General features: G+C 38.3%; 1 long non-coding RNA gene across 1 annotated transcript in view; it reads left to right on the top strand.

The window, feature by feature from the left end:
* The window catches only part of LOC123859427 (uncharacterized), a 114,713-nt gene extending 93,333 nt beyond the window's left edge, over positions 1 to 21,380 (top strand). Inside the window, exons 7-8 of the long non-coding RNA XR_006794468.3 lie at positions 7,408 to 7,561; positions 16,017 to 21,380. This is a non-coding gene — a long non-coding RNA (uncharacterized LOC123859427). The remainder of the gene's footprint in view (positions 1 to 7,407; positions 7,562 to 16,016) is intronic.
* Positions 21,381 to 21,849: the final 469 nt, after the last annotated feature.

Here is a 21,849-nt window from a genome sequence, read left to right on the forward strand (position 1 = left end):
TTTTAGAGAAGGACAGGTACACAAATTCCCTGAAAGGGCAATTTAGATCTATTCAAATCTAACTTTAAGGTCTCAGAGATTTTGTTTTAATTAAGTAGGCAAATATCTCACAAAAAGACCTCATAGTTGTGATCTTTGAATAGAGACACACAAAGAAGGCCAAGCTTTAGGATTCGCAGGCCCAGATAAAATATAAATAACCTTAACTAATCTTATAGCAATAAATATTTTTGCTGTTACAGAGCAATGTTTATCCAATATAGGACATTCCTGTACCATCTTCACGGTGTCTGCCATGACCCAGGACCAGCGGTGCTATTATTAGTATTTTTCTTATGGGCGATTAATCACGAGGTGTCCAGATATTAGGAGGACAGCCCCTAATGAAGACATGGGTGCACCTTTCATTCTGGTCTGGGGTCAACTCCACTTGATTTACTTCATTCAAGTAGGCATAGGGAAGTTACTGTCTTAGGGGGACATGAATCCGTATCTGGAAATTGTTACATAAGCTATTACATCTGAAGCAATGACACTTTTGTAAGTTCACTGGCAAAAATTCCTTTTATGCACTTGACCAGCTATGGAGTAGCTGTTCTAATTCAGACTTCCATGGTGGAGCCAAGGACTATGGGAGAAGTTTCTGTCATGGTGCATGAAGACTGGACTGTACGTCTCTACATACCAATACCTGATGCCACACAGTTCGTGGAGTCCTCATTATAGCCTGAGGTGATTTTTAAGTCATCATCTTCCCTCTTGTTTTTTGTGACTGAACCAAGTGCTATTGCCCGGTCAAATTTCCTAGCCTTAGTGTGACAGGCTTTGCAAACAGGCCCTGGGTATTAGGACTTTAGCCTTTTCATCCTCTGATGATCACCTCTCAAATGGAAAGCAATTTTTTTCTCACATAGTTTACCTGCCAATGGCCCAGTGTAGGAATTTCTTCTAGAGCATCCTGACCATCCTGTGTAGCCCCTGGTTGGACACTCGGTGATGGGGCATTTGCCAGTTCTTCAGCTAGTCCTTTCTGTTTCCGCAACTTTCATTAGTAGAAAGTTTTTCTGTAGAAAACTCAAATCTGCCTCCTTATCCCTTCAACATTTTGCCTCGGTTCTGCTCTCTGGAGCTACAGAATATAGATTGATTCTCTCTTAAGTTAGAATTTCAAAATATTAAACAGAGTTTTCTTGTTCTCCCTAGATCTTCACCTTCCCAGGCAAAACTTGTATCACTCATTCTTTCCAAAAACGTTAATTGTGTAGTTACAAATGCTGGGTTAGACGGAGTGGGTGACTGAAGAGTGATTCAGATGACTCTCATGGACTTTGCTTACGAAACTGGCAATGCACTGACCAACTTCTTCTAGATGAACGTTACTGTCCTTCGTTTCTAGATTAAGAGCTCCTTGAGGGTAGAGACCATGGCTTTTTATGAATATCCCCAGAGCCTCCTCTTAGACACATAAATTGGCGTACAAAAAGTGCTTTCTGACTTTCCTCCTTTGCTCTAACATCGAGGCCCCTGTACTTGATCACAGTGTTATTCCCTTGGTTTGACCAATATTGAGCACAGCAGAGACATGGCACTGCTTGACCTGTGGGCTCGTAAGACCTTGGTCCATATAGACTGCTCTAAGATTTGCTCTCACATGTCATCTCTTTTAAACGGCCTAACAATCCTGAGAGGTAGACACTGTTATACCCAGTTTTAACATGAGAAAACAGATGGAGATAAGGGCGTTAAACTGACTTAAACCACGGGTGTTCTCTAATTCCGTATTCAGGACTTTTTCTTTTTCTTTTCTTTTTTTTTTAAAAGATTTTATTTATTCATTTGAGAGAGAGTGAGAGAGAGAAAGAGCACAAGAGGGGGGAGCGGGAGAGGGAGAAGCAGACTCCCTGCTGAGCAGGTAGCCTGATGCGGGACTCCATCCTGGGACTCCAGGATCATGACCTGAGCCGAAGGCAGTCGCTTAACCAACTGAGCCACCCAGGCGCCCTCCGTTTTTAGGACCTTTTCTAATATAGACCCTAGCTCCTAGTTTTCCACCATTTTCTGAATTTGCACCTGAGTATTTTTATGCCAGTGTAGAACTGTATCTTACTGAATTATCCTTACTTGTTAGGATATCTTATATCTTGTTAGTTCTGGCCTATACTTCCTGAGTCCTTCTGGAGTCTTAATATGTTTATTTTACCATCTTTGCTATTCCTTTCATTTTGTGTACTTGTTACCAATGTGCTGGGCTTATTCTTTTATATAACTTATTGATTAGGAATGTTCTTGGTTCAAAGGCAAAGAGAAACCTTGCGCCAGGATGACATTGAGCCATCAGTGCTGTTTTGGGTACACTCCTTCAACACTTCTATCACATAGTCCACGGTTTTCCATCTTTGTAAGCTTTATCATGTGTTTCTCTCATGATATTTTCCCTTTCCTCTCTGCTGCCACACACCTTTATGTACTATATGTTTTACAATACAGGGGAGAAGGTGTGTTTAAGAGAAAATGAAAGCCTTGATGCAAACTAATACATTTTCCCAAAAGAAACACTCATTTCAGTGTATACATGCAAAACTTTAAAACCTGATTAAAAAATGTATGAAGAAACCCTATCATGTGGAGGATGTTACTTAGGAGCTGAATTACAGGATTTGCTTGTCTTTCTTTTTCTCTTGCCTTGGGCAATCTAGTCTAATTACAAAACTTGCCGTTCATTCTGTTTAGTGTTTTTTTTTTTCAGCTATGCATGAGAAAAGTTAATCAAAAAATAAAATGAAAAACTGTGATGGCTAATCGAAGTCCCATACATAGATTTCTCTGCTGTTGCCTACCCCGTCCGTGGGGATGAACTCCAAAATGTTACCTTTAAAGCATCATCAGATGTACTGTGCCTACTGGTCTCTGCTTCTCTTAAAGAAAGAGAAAAGATTCCTTTAATTTCAGAAGTTTGCAAAATTAGAAATAGAAAGAAAATCATGGCTTTTTCTGTCCTCATTTATCTCTTACCTGTAATTGTTGGAAGGTTTTATAATCATAGAAGACACTAGACCAACAATCCCAGCGATGGGTAATCTCTTTAGAGCAGATAGAAAAAAGCAATTTATCAGCCCATCTTATCCTCTAGTATGCTCTTGTAGGGGAGGAAAATAACTCTCTTGCCTTCTACCCATCTTAGATTCATTGGCTGGGGCCTTGCAAATTAGACTGACAAAAGATAGATTAATAAGAAAAAAACCAAACGCGTTTATTAACAAGTGCATCTTATGTACACATGGGAATACTCAGTAATGAGTAAGGAGTGGTTGAAGAAAGTTGAAGGAGTGGTTAGAACCTGGGCATATATAACATCTTAACAAAAGAACAATACATTTTTTGAGAAGGCACAAGACTAAGGAAAAGCACTTTGGATTTCTAGGATGGCAAATTATGGTAAGGTTAACATGGGGGAACTAATGGCAGATAAGGTCTAGTGAGTGGAGTTTGTTATATAGAATCCTCTGGTGCCCTCTCTGGGCTAATAAGGGTCTAGAGTTGTCTTTAGTTATGTCTGTCCTTCCTGGTAAGAGGTGAACCCCTTTACAAATCCGTATCTTGCCTTTATAGGGGGGAGGTCAGAGAAGTTTTCTTATATCTGTTTCTTCTCAGTTGCCTTCAGCTCAAAGTAATCCTATGCAAAAGAAGCATATTTTGGGGTGGCATATTCTGCTCCCCATTACTGTGGAAGGACATTGGATTAAAAGGATTGTTGATGCTTGGCCCATCCTCTTTCTGGCTTCCTTGTCTAGAAGATAGCCCCAAATGTCAACCACTAGAACCAATCCCGGCTGTGGTTTGGTGTGGGTTTTTGTCAAGGGCTGAGATAGCATCTTAGGTTATTTTAAATCCTCTCTGTGACAACATCACTGCAACCAAATACAACGTGACCAAGTTAGTGCCTTTAATTAAGTTAACTAGCCCTGATAAAATCACAGAACTGTTTCTTTATTCTTTGGGAGATGAAAGAAAAGGTATAGGAAAAGGGTAGGAGGTTGGTGAAGATTTTTGAAAGTTCGGCTATTGTTTTGGAAAGGGTGGTGGCAGCTGTAGTGGATTGATGGTGAACAAAAATAGCATGTTATCAATGCAAGTCTGTGGCATTTTGTCAGACAAAAGGAGATTTCTGGATGGTGTGTGTCCATTGCTCCTGTGGCCTAAACAACCCTGTGTTTCTCAGTTGTTTGAAGTGAGTGGTGTTGAGAAGCAACATATGCTTCTTCCCCACCATGCAGAGCAATGAAATTTGGAAGTATGTGCTAAAAGAGAAAACATAGCTTCCTATGGCAATTTATCTCCAAGAAAGGACAACTTCCTGGGATAGTGCTAATGGTTGCTAAAACCTCACTGAGAAAAATAATTCAATTGCCCAGATTTGGCCTTAGCTCATGCTGCAGCTGGCTCAGTAGAGTGGCAAGGGACCATCAGTCTGCTTTGGAGTGAGGTGTGCTTGGGAATTGTGTGGATGGAGCCTCCCTTTGCTGATACTGGGTAAGATAAAAGAGGCCTGGGGACTTTCAGAGTAAAATATACCATTCATATAACACAGCATTGTGTAAGTCTTATGAAGTTTTTTTTTTAATGCTCTTTAAACTTGCTTTCATAACAAGCATTACAGCTTAAATAAAATGAAAAATATGTTAGAGTCCATTGAACAAATCTGTGAATGCTTTATCAATAACAGCAACGTGACCAAAGTCCTGTGCACTTGGTTTTTTGGTAAACCTTGAAGACCAGGGACCTCAAGGTCTTAAACATATAACCTCCTATTTTAACTTCCTGGCTGACACAAGTTTGGTATTCAAAATTTTAGCCAGCAGCTGACTCAACAATTGGGAAGGTAATTGACCAAGAGTTCTACTTTTGACTGCTTTAAGGTCATATATAGGACAGACAAAATAGTTAGAAATGTTCCAGAGAAACACCAACAACATGGAGTGAGAGGTAGAATCTGGGGCTCTTTTGCACACCAAAAAGAGACATTTTTCTTAATTGAGGTATAATTGACATACAACATTGTATTTGTCTCAGATGTATGACAATATTTGTAAAATTTGCAAAATGATCACCACACTAAGTCTAGTTAACATCCATTACCATACATAGTTATAGAATTTTTTCTTGTGATGAGAACTTCTAAAATGTATTTTCTTAGCAACTTTCAAATATGCAATACAATATTATTAGCCATGGTCACCATGCTGTACGTTATTTCCCAAGATTTATTTATTTTACAACTGGAAGTTTGTACCTTTTGACTCCTTTCACCCATTTTGCCCACCTTCTACACTCCATCCCTGCCTCTGGTAACCACCAATCTGTTCTCTGTATATGTAAGAGCGGTTTTGGGATTTTTTGTTATTGTTGTTCTTTTAGATTCCACATATAAGGGAGATCCTATAGCATTTGTCTTTCTTTGACTTATTTCACTTAGCATACTGCCCTCAAGGTCCATCTGGTTTGCAAATGGCAAGATTTCATTCTTTTTTTGTGGCTGAATAATATTCCATGTAGACAGTTGACCTTTGAGCAATGCGGAGGTTAGGGGCACTAACCCCTCTCCCCCCCACCTCCTGCAGTTAAAAATCCATGTATAGCTTTTGATTCCCTAAAAACTGAACTACTAATAGCCTACTATTGACTGGAAGCCTTACTAATAACATAAGCAGTCAATTAACACATATTTTTGTATGTTAAATTATTATATACTGTATTCTTACAATAAAGTGAGAAAAAGAAAAGAAAAAAGTTATTGAGAATCATAAGGAAGAGAAAATATATTTACAGTACTGTACTATTGTATTTATTGAAAAAAACCTGTGTATAAGTGGACCCAATCATTTCAAACCTGTGTTGTTCAAGGGTCAACTATATATACACTGCATTTTTCTTTACCCGTTCATCCATCGATGGACACTCAGATTGTTTCTATGTCTTGGCTATTATAAATAATGCTGCAGTGAACATGAGGGTGCATGTATCTTTCTTGGTTAGTGTTTTGATTTTCTTTGGATAAATACGCAGAAGTGGAATTGCTGGACCGTATGGTGGTTCTATTTTTAATTTTTTGAGGAACTTCCATGCTGTTTTAAAGAGGCATAATTTATAACTGAGATCCAGTGAGCTGTCCAGGACTCCACTGAGGTCTCTTGCTTTATTACCGTGGAAGTTTTGGCCACATGACTATAGGATAATGCTAAATTGCAAAATCAGCAATGTGGTGTTATGAAAAGATCACTGACTCTGGAAACAGGAGACCTGAATCTTCGTGCCATGCGATAATCATTAATCATAATCTTCATTTGTGAGCATTACTGTATCACTATATGCAGGCATCTTTGAATATACTTTCTCTAGCCTGTGCAATCCTGCAGCCAGGAAGATATTATTATCCCATGTTCAAGTTGAAGAAACAGTTTTGGAGAGATTAAGTGACCCTCCCAAGGTCCCTAAGCAAGTAAATAGCAGAGTTAAAATTCAAGCTCAAGACTGTCTCCTGAGGCTCTGTCTCTGCTGAACGCTCCATGTTCTGTCCTGTAGCTTTGCCTTTCCTTCTGCCATTCCTCCTTCTTGGAATACTTTCTTGCTCACTTCAGTCTGTATGACTTTTGGTCATTCTTTAAGCCTGACTCCAGTCTAGCATTTTTAGGAACACTTCTAGGAATCCCATCCACTGGTCTCTCCCCATTGTAACCTCACAGCCCTTCTTAGTGCTGCTCCCTTGTTGACACTTGCTTGTATCTCTGGTATGTTCTCTTCAGCCTTTGTCACTTCCTATTTATTGTGAATGTGTTCTCAGTGTGACACCTTTCCTTCTCTCTTCTCTCTCATTTATAAATTTGGAAGATAGCTGGGAAAAATCATTAAAATATAGAAAAATACCATATATTCTACTACCCCAAACTAACAAAATTTACCATTTAAAATTCCTGGCTTAGAATATTTTTCTTTAAATAAAGAAATAGCATCTTACTAATCAAGTTGAGGTTCACATTACACATTTTCCAATCCCATTCACCTCCTCTTTCTCCAGAGGTAACCACTAATCTGAATTTGGTACCTAACCTCTCAATCTCTGTTTTTTATTTTTTGTTACACACTGTATATTTGTAAGCAATACATAATGTCATTTTGTAACCTGTTTGTTAAAGAACATAATGTGATTATTGCATATATCTTTTGAAAATTTGCTTTTTCACTCAATGTATTTTAAAAACTAGCCATATTGATGTATTTAAATCTAATAATTTAAATTGTAGTATTCCATTTCATGAACATAAATGTCTTATTTATCTAATCCTCTGTTTATGGACCCTGAGGTTCTTATAGGAAGCTATTTCAGTGTATTGGTTTCTCCTTTACTATTAGACACTACATTCTCTGATTGAGGGACTGTGGATTATGCCTCTTTGTGCTCAGCGCTGTCACTGCAATTCAATAAATGTATGCTGAATGAGTTGATGAAAATATCTGAGCAAGTGAAGGCCTTCAACTTTGAGAAGATCAACATGATTGAAAGCAGGTAGAGGATGACATCAAAGAAGTTAGTTGAAATAACATTTTTTTCTTGTGTTTATGGAGATGGAAAAGTAGGGTAATAAAAAGCTACTTGAAATAATACTGAGGGGCATGTAGGTGGCTCAGTCGGTTAAGCCTCTGACTCTTGGTTTCCGCTTGGGCCGTGATCTCACGGGTCATGAGATAGAGCCCCATGTCAGGCTCTGCTCTTGGTGTGGGGGGGTGTCTGCTTGAGGATTCACTCCCTCTGCCCTTCTCCCCACTCATGGGTGCTCTCTCTCTCAAATTAAAAAAAAAAAAGAAAGAAAGAATACTGAGATGAGGAGAGGTAAGTTAGTAAATTTTTTGTGATCCTAATGAAATTTGTAAAAGACTAATAACAGAAAATATGTAAAATAATTGATGAAGCTACAAGCAAAAATGTTTAGAAATGTGCTTTAGTATGTCAGTGCTGATTTATGGCTGGAAAGTGAAAGTTCTGTATCTACTTCTAACTAGGCCATCTCCATGATTCACCTTGGAGAAATCTAATTACCCTTGAATATTTGACCTTCAATGTGTCAACATAAACATTTTCTCAACCTGGTTTCACGGAGATATGGCAGCTGTGCTTAACAGATAACATTTTTCTTTAGAAGTATTAAAGGCCATGGTCTATTTCTTTAGCTTTGTATCTTCCCTTCTGACCCATTGCACTTTTGTTACTTTGTGATTGTTGTCCAGATGGATCACATCCAATAATGGGGAGAGAGGTGTGAAGTCAGGAGGTAGGGATTATTGCAAGGAAGAAATAAGTTTATACTTGTGAAACCTTAAGATAATGTCTGTCACAGGCTTAGATCTCAATACCTGTTAATTACTACTCCTCTCTTTTATATTTCTTACAGTAGATATAAAGTAGTTATTTTATAGGCTCTATTCTAAGTCTGCCAGGATGAATACAGAACTCTTCATGTTTCTTTAGCCCAAGGTTATAATTTGTTCTGAGAATTCTGATGGGCGAAGAGCAAGGGTCTCCACAGTGAGAAGTGAACTCCAAACACTGTCCATCCATCAGGGTTATCAAATGATAAAGTAGGGACAGCAGGATTGGGCTTTGATTGGATAATTAAGATGAAGCTGTATTAAGCTTATTATTTCATATATAGCTTCTCGTGATGTTGGCTATAATCTGATAATTATAGGACCACTCTTCTCTACTCGCCCATCCCTCAGTGATCTATTGATTAAACATTTATTTGATGAATATAAAACACTTACGAGGTGCCTGAGACAATTCCAGGTACTTGAGTTGATGAAAATATCTGAACAAGTGAAGGCCTTCAACTTTGAGAAGGTTAACATGATTGGAAGCAGGTAGAGGGTGACATCAAAGAAGTTAGTTGAAATAACATTTTTTCTTGTATTTATGGAGATGGAAAAGTAGGGAAAAGTGTCCATGTACATGGATGAACAACCAGGAAAGGATCCCTGTCCTCCCATGGCTTACATTCTAGCTTGGGAGGACAGAAAATGAACAAAAAATATGATACGTAAATTGTATAGGCATGGGAAGGTGGGAAGTGCTATGGAAAAAGAAAAGGTAGATCCAGATAAGGGAGATTAGGAGTGCCTGCTAGAGTAGGATGGTCAAGGTTCATTGAGAAGGTGAGAAGGGAGCAAAGACTTGAAGGAGGTGAGAAAATTGGTTGTGCAGATGTGTGTAAGCAGAAGAGCAAGAACCAAGGCTACTCCTGTCGTGTGTGATGTGAGAAGGGCTGCTTGACTGTAGTGGAGTGAGCAAGGGGAGGAAGCAATAGGAGGTGAAATCAGAGGGGCTATGGAGGGCCAGAGGAGGTAGGGCTTGTAGGCCATTGTGAAGACGTTGCTGAGCCAATGGAGGGTTTGAATTAGTGTTTCAAAAGACCATTCTGACATCTGTGTTGAGAACAGGTTCTAAGGGATAAGCCTAGAAGGAGGCCTGTTAAGTAGCTATTGCAGCTCCAGGAGGGAGATGGCAGTAGAGGTAAGAAGTAATTTAATTCTGACACATTTTTAAACTAGAGTCAGTATCCCAATGGATTAGATGTAGGGTATGAGAGAAATAAAGGGACTAAAATGCCCCAAAGACTTTTTTGACAGAGCATCTGAAAAGATGGAGCTTCCATCAACTGGACTGTCAGGATGAGGTTTGGGCAAGAACATCAGGAATACTTCTTTTTAGAAGTCTATTAGCCATCTGCATATACCAATCTGGAGTTCAGGAAAGAGGTCTTGGTTACAGATTTGGGGTTTTTGGCATATAGATAGAGTTTAAAACCAAGGGATTAGATAAGATCACCAAGGGAGTGAGTGCACACGGAAAAGAAGACCAACACCTCAGTGCTGGGAGCACTCCAACATTAGGGGCTTGGAGTGCAGAAGAGAAATCAGCAAAGAAAAATGAGGAGTGACCCATGCAGTAGGGAGAGAGGTGGGTGAGTCATAGATGTCCAATAGAGAAAGTGTTTTAAGGAGGGAGTCATCAAATATGTCAAATGATGACGATGAGTCAAGTCGGATGAGGAGTAACAGTCGACTCATGGATCTAACCCTGTGAAAGTCATTTGGTAACACTGATGAGAGCAGTCATGGGATGTGTGGAAGTGAAGGGTTAAGGGAGAATGGCAGGAGATGAATTGCAGATAGCAAGTAGACTAATAGTCAAGACTAGTCTCCTAAATGGAATTTGAACACTCTGTCCTCAAGTACTCTTTCCTCAGCTCATTAACATACCCCAAATACCAAAGTCAGAATTTCCTTACTTCCTTTTAGGAAAGCCCTTGTATTCAACCACTGAAAAATGTAAATATCTTGAAATTGGTATCTCAAAGTTACTAATATCATGGTATGGATTTATCTGTTTGCACTAATACTGGGGTGACAATGATATAGTAGAATTTCAAAGCTGTAAGTGATTTTAGATATGACATAGCCCAGCCCCTATTAACAGAGGTGTATATAGGGGAAGTGACTTGCTCAAGGTCACATACTTGATGGATGACAGAGCTGACAGAAGGATCCAGGATTTCTGTTCTAGTGCCTTTTCAATCACGTAATATTTTTTTTTATGGCTCAATCACATACTATTTTATCTTGAATTTGATCCAACATGTATGTAGGACAAGTGAAGACAGGAGGAGATGTTATGGAAATGTCTGTTATGTGAAAGAATGAATGAATGAATGAACAGAAGAGCAAAGACGAGGCAAAGTTTTAAATTCATGGGAAAGCCAGTTGTGGGTTCATCAGGCTGATGGTAGGAGAATTGCTTCAAGGTACAAAAAAAAAAAAAAAAAAAACCCAGGGTGAGAAATTATAATAGCTAAGGGAGCAAGAAGTGAGAGCTGCACACTGCAGCATAAGTGCTTTTTACCTTGAAAGCATCAGAATGTTTAAAATTATTTTAAAAGTAAGTGCAAACTGTTAATGAGGGTTAATGGAAGGGACTGAAGATAGAGCAGCTCTTTTACTAACAAGAATTGGGATGATGGCATTTTTTTAAATCCTTGCTGACAACGTAAGAAAACTACTGGCTTGGAGGCAGCAAGTTTACAACTGCCTGAAAATAACCAGATACAAGAGGTTTCAACTTGCTGGAACTCTTATTATATGCTTGAATGACTCCTGGAACAAAAGAAAGCTGTGCACGATTGTTTAGGAAAGTGTAAGATAAACAAAGCGTATGTTTTCTAACATCTACCGACTGTAATCTGATAGCCGTGTTATATTGGTCTCTGCTCATTTTAAGGTTATGTGATGAAGATGACTTTAGTGGTTCTTAAGTTCAGTACATAAATAAATGATGTGAAGACTCCACATTAACTTATGTCCCTCAATTTTTCATACGTATTTGCTGCTTTTCTTTCCGAAAGGGAAATGTACATTACTTGTTCTCCTGGAAACATTCCATCCTTTTTATGCTTTTCCTTTCTCTTTTGAAAGATCCCCCTCACACTGCATAAATAGAAATGTCCCTGAGATTCATTTGATTTCATGGATGGCAGAGTACTCATTTCAAATATCTTTGGGAGAACCAGATAAAATAGCTACACTATCCTGCATTACCTGATTTAGTGCTGGGGACCGTTAGAGGACTAGATGGCTATGGGAAATTGTAATGGGAAACTCAAGTTGGTTTTCACTTTAAGTTCAGCGCTTTGAATCCGGTGGAGCTGAGGGTGGTCAAAAATTATTGCTATCTGATTTGACTGTTCTCTGTTCCAAGTGAAATAAGCCAGGGGTGCCTCTGTTTGGCGGGTAGGAAGGAAAACGCTCCTATCACCGTGGTGCTGAATGGCAGTTCTTGAGCAGTGTCAGCAGAGAACTGGCTGGGAAAGGTGACTTGTTCTTTCTTTCTCGCAGCCATTACTTTGTCAGGGTGAAGGCATCCTGGTGTAGCAGTTGGGGAAATCTTACACTTCTGTTTATCAGGCTGTATCTATTCTTAGGAGAAGCAGAAGCCATCCATTTGCAAAGCTGTCCATCTGGTACCCCCAGCCACCACTAAAAGCCACTTCAGTTTATTTCTTCAGTTCTTTATACTTTGCGGAGAGTTTATTGTAAAGCTGTATTAACCAGTAAGATGCCTTTAAGATAAATTGTGCTCAACTTTGGAAGGAGATAGCAACTTGTGCAAAGGTGCCCATGGTAGTTTAAGTAGGAGAGCGGAGGTAGTAGTGCCTGATGCTGCTGGAAGCATCACTATGTCTATCTCAGCTTTCTGTTCCCTTTCTAGTAGCATGTGGTTTTCATCCCTTATTCCCTCTCCTCATTGGCTCCCTTCCCTTCATATTTAACATTGTTTCTGCTCATTCACTCTTGCATTTATTTATTTACTTATTTGTTATATTAGGTTAGTTAGTTAGTTCCTGCTCCCCTGATTTTTGCCACCTACAAGGAGGAAGTAGACATTCATATAATAATATTGGACCTTTCCCTCTGTATTTGGTCATAGCCAGAGCAGGCTAGCATTCCCGGAGGAGGGACATAACCCTTGATCTTACTAGCTAGGGTTAGGTGATTTCCCTTGGCTTCAAGCTGTTTACATAGAGTTCCAAGGGGAACCGAGGAGGGCCCGTTTCCCTTGGCGGCCAACCCTAGGCTTGAGTCAGAGAGGAAGATGACGTTTAGTTCCTTTTTTTCTCAGACAGAGAATCATTCATGTGAAGTCTTATTATATAAGTTTAAATGAGCCTTCAACAGTATTCTAGGCACTGACAGTATTCGGAGGCCTGACTAAGCCTGTCTCCAGCCTAGAGAATTACGAGTGTGGGACATTCAGGGATGGGGATCCCTGGGAAGGTATGACCGGTCCTTAAGAGCTCTGGATAATGTAGTCGATAAGCAATTTCTCTTTTTGCCAGGTGGAACAATGTAAAATTAGAAAAAAAAAATTCCTGTGTGCTTTGGCAAACAATTTTGAGTCTCCTGCTTTAAAAATGATGGATAAATTAAAAGATGAGAGAAATACATCCAAGTGACTTTAACAGTCAAGTGCTGAACACTAATTGCTCATCCATTCTGGAATCACCAAACTGAAATATAGGCTTGTCTCTTCTTTTTATGTGTAGTCTGAGGTTTGTTTGAAATTCTAAAGCATTTTGTAAATTATTGGGAAATGACTACATGTGAAAAAGCAGAGGAAAACTTAAAATGGGTCTATTTTAGATTTTTCTTTATTTAGACTTTCTGTAGGTTCTTAAGGAACTTCTTTTTTTTAAAAAGATTCTATATTTATTTGTCAGAGAGAGAGAGAGAGATCACAAGCAGGGTGAGTGGCAGGCAGAGGGAGAAGCAGGCTTCCCACTGAGCAAGGAGCCCAATGCGAGACTTGATCCCAGGACCCTGGGATCATGACCTGAGCCGAAGGCAGACATTTAACTGACTGAACCACCCAGGCGTCCCTCTTAGGGAACTTCGGAAGCATTTTGTTTCTATTATTATTTCTTCCTATGTCACTATATATGCTTACTAAGTTTAGAAAATGTCCAAGGGCTACATGACATGGTCATGACATTGAAGTCCTTTACTACTTTATCTCATAAGACTCTAAAACATCATCTGGTAGACATTAGTTTCTTTAATGCTCCTTGAGCAAGTCTCAACCCTAGGATGCTATCCCCTTAGCAGAGCTCCTTTTCCTACCCTTGCTTCACCAATTGACATCTTCCGATTCTTTAGTCTTCCATTCAATACTTGCTTTCTCCAGAGAATACTTAATGAATGCGTGAATAAACTGGGTACCATTTTGTAAATAAATCTTAGCCCAGGATTATGACTAGGTGCCAAAATGCCTCTTTCTCTCCTAAATTTCTCCTATTTTTTCCCCTTAGGTTTGGCTCTTTTTTCTTTTCTCCTTTCCTTTTTTCAATTCGTGATATTAATTTTTGCAATTGGAGTGAGAATGCAAAGCACATGGGAATAACAGTATTCAACATCTTTTATTCATTAATGCAATGTTTTCTGCTTTGTATTCTAAAAGCTTCAGTGGATAAATGTAAAGTCTGTCTAAAAGACAATCAACAAATCAAAGACCATTTAAGTGAGGCTGCCATGATTTAGCAATGAAAAAAATACCCAGTTTTAGTTAGCGGTGAGGAAGAAGAAAAGGAAAATTTCAGAAAAGTCCCTTGGTTTGGTGGAAAGAATGTGAGCTTTAGAAGGTAGTGGGAAAAGGTGAATCACATCTGAGTATCTAAAATATTCAAGGCGCTATATTAGGTAGTGCCTCTACCTGATATCAACCCTCTGATGGAGGTAAAATTAATCCGATTTTATAGAAACAGAATTGAGTCTCATAGGCTCAGTACTTTGCCTAGGGTTGCACAGCCAATAAAGAGTAGGACTGAGATTTATTTTTTTAAAGATTTTATTTATTTATTTTATGAGAGAGAGAGAGAGAGAGAGAGAGAGAGACTTCGAGCCGGGGGGAGGGGCAGAGGGAGAGAGAGAATCTGAAGCAGACTCTCCGCTCAGCATGGAGCCCAACACAGGGCTCGATCTCACAACCATAAGATCATGACCTGAGCTGAAACCAAGAGTCTGATGCTTAACTGACTGAGCCACCCAGGCGCCCCACAGTAGGACTGAGATTTAAACATAAGTATGATCCCCAAGCCCATGTTCATTGTAGTGTATCATAGTCATAACTATATCAAAATATCTATAGGAGTCAGGTGGACACAGGTTTGACTCCAACCTTCAAACTTAGTAACTTATACCTGTTTCACCTGATAGATTTATCGATACTAAGTGAAGAATAGTTTTAATGTTATGTATTTAATATTATGTATATTTTACCAGAGTGAACTCCAGCATATGCCACAATTAGAAAATTGAAGAAATTAGATATTAGAGTAATTCCCAATAGTCTCAACAACAGCTAAAGACAGAAAATATCATATAAAATTCTACCTTCTATGGTGACTCTGCCTGGAGCTGGGTTTTTGCTATAGAGAAAGCCTCTAGTCTTTACCACCCAAAGTTGTAATGTGTTATGTAAGTGACAAGCAGACATATCTGTAACCTCTCTTAGAGAAGAATCTTTTTCTCATGAATGGCTGTGGACTCAAATGAGGTCATCATCAATGAATATACATAGAAACCACATTTTATTAAGGTTATGAAACAGTATAAATTAAACATGATACAAACTTTGGAGAAATAAAATTGAGGTTACAACACTACATTGGGGGCACTACATCATCTCTGCTTGGACTTGGCTAACATTTGGTCACTTCCTGACTTCATATTTCGTCTGAGAAATCCTTGAGGGGATTTCGTAGCCAGGGGCCCCATTCTATGAAGTTTAACAAAGTCTTCAAAAATATTGCCACTTGTGTGGTTCTGGACACTTCAGCCACCTGGTCGAAATCTTCATTTAGTCAAAACGTCAGTCTGTTTGTGGGGGGTCCATATTTTGGTTTGGGATTTTAATCGGTTTTGTGCAAAAACATATGGGCTGTCATGGGCTTGGTTCTGAGATGTCTTGGAGGGGTGATGAAGAAGATATTCTTTTCTGTTTTCATGTTCGTCTTCAGTTTCATTGTCTGCAAATTGAGGGATTTAGCCTACATAAATGGTTCTTGACCTTTTTGGAACCAGAGCCTCCTTTTAGAAGCTGATGGAATCTATGGATACTCTTCTCAAAAAAATGTCCATAGCTACAATTTTAAGGAGTTGACATATTACTTAAGGACTACATACTACTTAAAGGACTCCCAGGAACCCAAGAACCCCTGACTGGAGAATCTGTGGGCTATATTATCTCTTGGATCCCTTCTGGTTCAGATATTATATTATTCATATTTTCTCTGATGATTTGGATGCTTGTTACGATGCTAGTAAAAATGGGATATGAACTATTTAGGTAGATTTAACTTTCATAGCTATAAAGGACAAAATGTCATCTGATAATTTCCTTTTTTTTTTTCCAACAGAATTTCTGAACCATATCTGCTCTTTAGAATCACCTGGGGGAGCTTTTAAAAATTCCAATGCCTGGCCACACCCTAAATCACTTAAATCAGAGTCTCTGGAGGTGGGTTCCAGATATCAGTTTATTAAAGCTCCTCAGTTAGCTTCATTGTGCAGCCAGGTTGAGAGTCAGTGCTCTGGCAGGATTAAAACATCTTCAAAAGTTCCGGATAATAAGAACATCAACCACCAGCTGAAGATGAAAGGATATTCCATTCTTTTCCTGCTCTCAAATGTCTGGTATTGAATACTATATTTCCAGCTCAAAATAAGGGCTTGAAAACTCTTGTGTGTCATCATGCCTCCCAGTGTGTTATGATCTTGTCTAAGCTGGGCAAGTGTTACAAATACTGAATGGCCTTCCTGGTCCTGAATATAGATGTGGGAAGGACATGCTCTGCTTTGCCACAAGCATACATCAGTAGAGATTTGTTTTCAGCATAAGAACAATTACCATTGTCATATTCTGGACTGTGTGCAAATTGTTTTATTATAAACTCACTGTTGGTCCCTATTTAACTGGGAAATAATTTGTTCTAAATTTATCTATTCTCTCTGCATGGCATTGACATTTGCCGACACTGCCAGACTTGCTTCACTTATAAGAAAAAAGGTTCCATGGAGAACAGGCAGTGTGCTCTCATCTAACTGATTAATAATCTCTAGAGGATCTTTGGAACTGGCATGTGAACTCTTCCTGCTCTCCTGCTAATTTTGACTTTCACTGGACTCAGAAACACAAACAATGGTTTCCATGAAATGGAGCTGTAAAAGTTTTCTTCATCCAACCAGCTCTCTAAAGAAAGAATGCTCACTGCCAAAGCTTAAAGATGAGAAATGAGATATGTAATGAAAAGTTGTTTGTTTTCAAGAGTTTACAAGTCAATTTGGGTTACTTCATCCGCCAAATTTTTATCTCTGTACTAGGCAACAATTACATGTTTTCAGCTTGAAAAAAAAAAAAAAAGTCCACTTTGCTTACCATGGCATCTGTAGTATGTTGAAACCATTCTGCAATTTAATGCAGACAAAGACTTTCTAAAGTCACATGGTCTGTTTGAGTAAGAGGAGTCCATTAAGAATGAACCAAGACATCATGTATTATCGTGATTTCTCCCTTTGTGGGTTTTACAATTTTCCTACAAGCTCTGGTGTTTTAAGATAACATTTTGCACATTGGATTTAACTACCTGAAAGCCTATGATGCGGAATTGCCAGCAGCCAGTTGGTAGCCTGGAAGGACCTTATTTAGTCATGACTATCTTCTTCATACTTCTTTGTAGTATAAAGACAAACTCCTTCAGGGGGATGTACTGATTTACAGACATCCTTTTGTTATTTTCTTAGAAGTGCTATTCAAATCTAGAACTAAGGGAAAAGTCGGATATGAAACTTCAGAGTCATTAAGTGGCACAATCTGAGTATAAATTTTATGGCACCAGTGAGGGCTCCAGATCTTGATAGTGACTGTTGCTAATCCAAATATTGCCACCGAGGAAAGGACACCCATTAATAATTACTATTCTAAACACATGGAAGCAGCAGGAAAACCTTTGCTTTAACTATGGTATGCATAGTTAAACAAACTGCGAACAACAATGGCATACGTATGTTCATGTAATTATTTCCTACACGTGTTTCATTTGGAAACTGGCTAAAACTTATGTTGCCCACTCTTGATAAAAATGAAAAGAAGTAAACAATGAAAACAAAAGGCAAACTGGTTTAACACTGACTTGCCAAAAGGCTCACTTTTGAATTGGTATCTTCACCAGAAAACAAAACGCTGGCTATTATTTGGGCTTTGGTTATAGCTCCACACGTAGTAGGCTGTCAATAATAAACATAGACAGAATAAAATGAATGAATGGAAGTATCTATAATGTATATTTCAACAATAAGAACCGCATTTTGAATAGAAGATCACATGTGCTTTCTTTCTTTAAAAATCTATAAAATTTGTATCAAACCTCACAATTTTTATTATAAGTTTTCATGATTAAATTATTGCCCCATCTACTCAGACTGCTTTTAATATTGCCTTTGTTCATGTAACCATGGCAACATCTTTGGTATCTATACTTCAGGTTCTGATCTCTCATTCCACAATGGGTCACTTTGCTCTGCATCATTCATAACAGAAATCATCTGAGGGCACAGGCAGTCTTGGAATGGGATTATATTTTTCATGTCCTCTCTGTTAAGGGCTGGGTTGTGTCTCCCAAAATCCCTATGCTGAAATCCTAACTCCTAGGACTTTAGTATGTGACCGTATTTGGAGATAGGGTCATTAAAGAGGTAATTATATTAAAATGAGGTCATTAGGATGGGCCCTAATCCAATATGACTAGTATCCTTATAAGAAGAGGGAATTCAGACGCATATACGCACAGATGAAGACCATGGAAAGACACAGGGATGAAGATGGCCTGTGTTAAGGAGAGAGGCCACAGAAGAAACCAACTCTGCAACATCTTGATTTCAGACTTAAGCTTTTAGAGCTGTGAGAAAATAAATTTCCATTCTTTAAGCCACCCAATCTGTTTTACTTTGTTACATGGCAACCTTAGCAAACTAATACAACTACCTTGATTTTCTAAATTTTTGGTCTTCTTCCCAAATATCACTAGCCCTTGAAAGTTTTGAAATATATTCTGAGCTTCATGTTTATGCAAACTTTCAGGTTTGTTTGCTTTCTCTGCATCTCCTAGACCACCAATAAATCTGACCATATGATTTTTCCCAGATTTTCTCCTTCTCTGACATTAACAGTTGCATATTTCCTAGTTTTTGCAACATATCAAATAGGAGATCTTTTAGGAAGTTCCTATAAACCAGAAAGGGTTTGTTTATCATAGTTTTAGCTAAGTCATCTGAAGAGGAAGATTTTCTATCTATGATATGTAGCTGTATCATTTAAAATGGAACTTGGGGAGAAAATACCAATAGATCCAGATTCATTTAGACTATGAATATACATAGGTTGCACATTATTATTTTTCTGTCTTGTAAGCTTGCCCATTCTAAGTCTATAGCAATGAAAAAATACAAAGACACTGAAACAGATTATTAAAACTTGGTATTTGGCATGGGATCCCATGTCCACTGGGATTCAGGTTTGGGATGGGGAGAACCAAGGTCAGCCTGGTAGAGCAGGCAGCCATCCAAATGCTGTGAAGAGCTAAGGAAGCCCGGGGAGGGCCTTGTTTTTCAAATCTTTCCTCAACTCACAAGCCAGGATTAGACAGGCTATTGTTAGAGAATTTATGTTTCGGGTCAGGAAAACTTTCGGTCATTAAAAATTTCTTCCAAAATCCAAAACAGGATCAGAGGAGCTGAGCAGCATTTGGCCCTATGGTGGTAATGCAATGAAAGCGACTTTATTTAGGGTTATCATTAGTCTGACAAATTGGAAAAACAAATGAAACAATCCTTTCCTTTGGATGATGTTGGGGACTACTTGAGAGCATTCCTAATTAGGGATTAAAAGCAGTAGCTCTCTGGGGGTTTAGATGTTAAGCCTGGACTTAATGTGCCACAGAGCTTAAAGGGCAAGTATGATGATGGGCATATCATGCTCTGCACATTGAGTAATTACTAAAGGCTTCCTGTGAGGGCAATGTGCAAACAGCTCTGTACAATCATGCTTAATGAGAAATCATATTTTAATGTATAATCATGAAATGGTTACTTAGATAGTCTTGGAAGTCTGAAATTTGTCATGTTACCATAGAAAGCAGGCACACGTGCAGATATGTTCCTTGTCATTCCATTAACCATAAATCTCTGTTAATAGGCACTTCTGATATATTGATAATGAAAGGATGACTAATGTTTCTAATGATGACCCTGAGGCATGACAAAATTCTTAAATGCTTTTTGAATCTTCAAAGAGAATAAATTATATTTTTCATGACCCAAATTCATTTTTATCATATTCTAATTCCCTGGAAAGTAGTAATTTGTATATAGTATGACACACATATCCCACATGGTAAATGCAAAAGTAGGGGCTTTGGAATCAAACAACTTGATGTATATCATGGCTCTTCATTTGCTAGCCCAGTGATTTCAGAAGAGTTCTGTAACATCACTCACCCTTGGTCTTTGCATCTGAAAAATGGGCATAACAATAGCTACCTTGCAGGACATCGTGAGAACTAAATGATATAAAATCCAATTGAACATGCTTGCCACATATAGGTGTCAGAAAAGGTTTAATTCCTGTCTTCCTTGTCCAACACATTAGTCAAAACACCCCATTTGCTGACCACATCAGATAAAGAATTTGCTTTGCATCTAAACAGAGTAGGGGCATGGAAAAAAGATTGTAATAAGAATAGTAGGAGTATGTGTCCCTTGGAGGTGGGGCTGCCTTTTACCTAGGCTTGTTTTCAGGGTGCTGGCTGCTGTGGCTTTAATTTGCAGGCTTATTTTCTTTAGGATAATGAATTTTTATTTAAATTTGGTGAATTTCCTTTGAGCTCCTTTTAAGTCATCTGAACATAGGAAACACTTTTTCATGCTTTTAGAGTTTTTCTGATTGACTTTGTTCTCCAAAAAGGGCTGATTTTAATATTCTAAGTGATAAAAAGTGCCTTTGACACGATTGAAGCAATTTAATTAGTAAATCCGGAAATTATAAAGGATTGGAAATCACACCCTCCATGCTTTTAATAAAACAGAGTAGTGAAACTTCTGATAGGTGAATACCACGTGTTGAAAGAATTCTGTACCACACACCAATGAAAGAAATGAAGAAATTGAGAGAACTTTGTGAGCGACCTACTAAGGGAATTACATGAGTAGGCAATTATGTGATCGGTATATATCATGGATCAAAACTTCTGTGGTTTCATAATTTAGACAAAGTACTTGTTTAGCATTTAATAGTGCAAAATCGTTCAAGCCACACATTGAGATTCAACATATTAGGTAGGAAAAGGGAGCTAGCATAATCGTGAGGCAGTCTAATTTTTAAATTAGTTGACCTCAGAATATCTTAATCCTGGAGTAAGTAATATGCAAAGGATCATTTAATGTTGTAGCTAATAGGACTTTTAGTGTCAGGCTGTCCATCTCATGATGATGGCGCATGAATTATTTCTAGTCAGTTTACTATGAGTACTCTCCTATAGTATGTCATCACTAAACAGGGAACATGGCTATAACTGCTAGGCATAAACATAATAACATGTTCAACTGTAAAACTATCTACAGTATATAAATACAGATGCTGTACTCAAAAGCACCATCATTTTTTATTGCCTTGGTAATGGAGTGTTCCAGAGAGACATGTATATGGATGATTAGTGATTGGTGGATTTTACTCCGGTATTTTCAAATATTAAAGAGCAACCTTGATCACTAGCGGTTATAAGAATCAAAGAGTAGCTGATTCCTCCTAAGAAAACAAATTAGAGGGTCAAACTCCGGTAATGTTTCATCCTAAATTGTAGGTAATGATAAGGAATATCAACAAGTACACTTCAAATATGGTAGGTAAAAACATAGGCTGATAGTAATAATACTAATAATATTAGGGCATTACATGAAGAATTACAATGTAGTTTTTACTCATAATAGCAGTTTATAAATAATGGGGATAATTGGGTAATTGGATCTATTTCAATGTTAATTCAAGATGATAGGGTACTATAATTGATAATAAGGTTTTTGAAATGTAAGATTAGTCAATGGCAGGGTAAGTTTAAGAGATGCATGGAGATTTGGAGAGCTAAAAGTTCAACCAGAGGAAATGAAGCATGTGCATGGGTAGAGAATCAGAAGAGAATC

Source organism: Mirounga angustirostris, unplaced genomic scaffold (assembly GCF_029215605.1).
Source record: "Mirounga angustirostris isolate CCGP_5_RB_7025 unplaced genomic scaffold, mMirAng1.0.hap1 SCAF_4, whole genome shotgun sequence".
Taxonomy (NCBI): Eukaryota; Metazoa; Chordata; class Mammalia; order Carnivora; family Phocidae; genus Mirounga; species Mirounga angustirostris.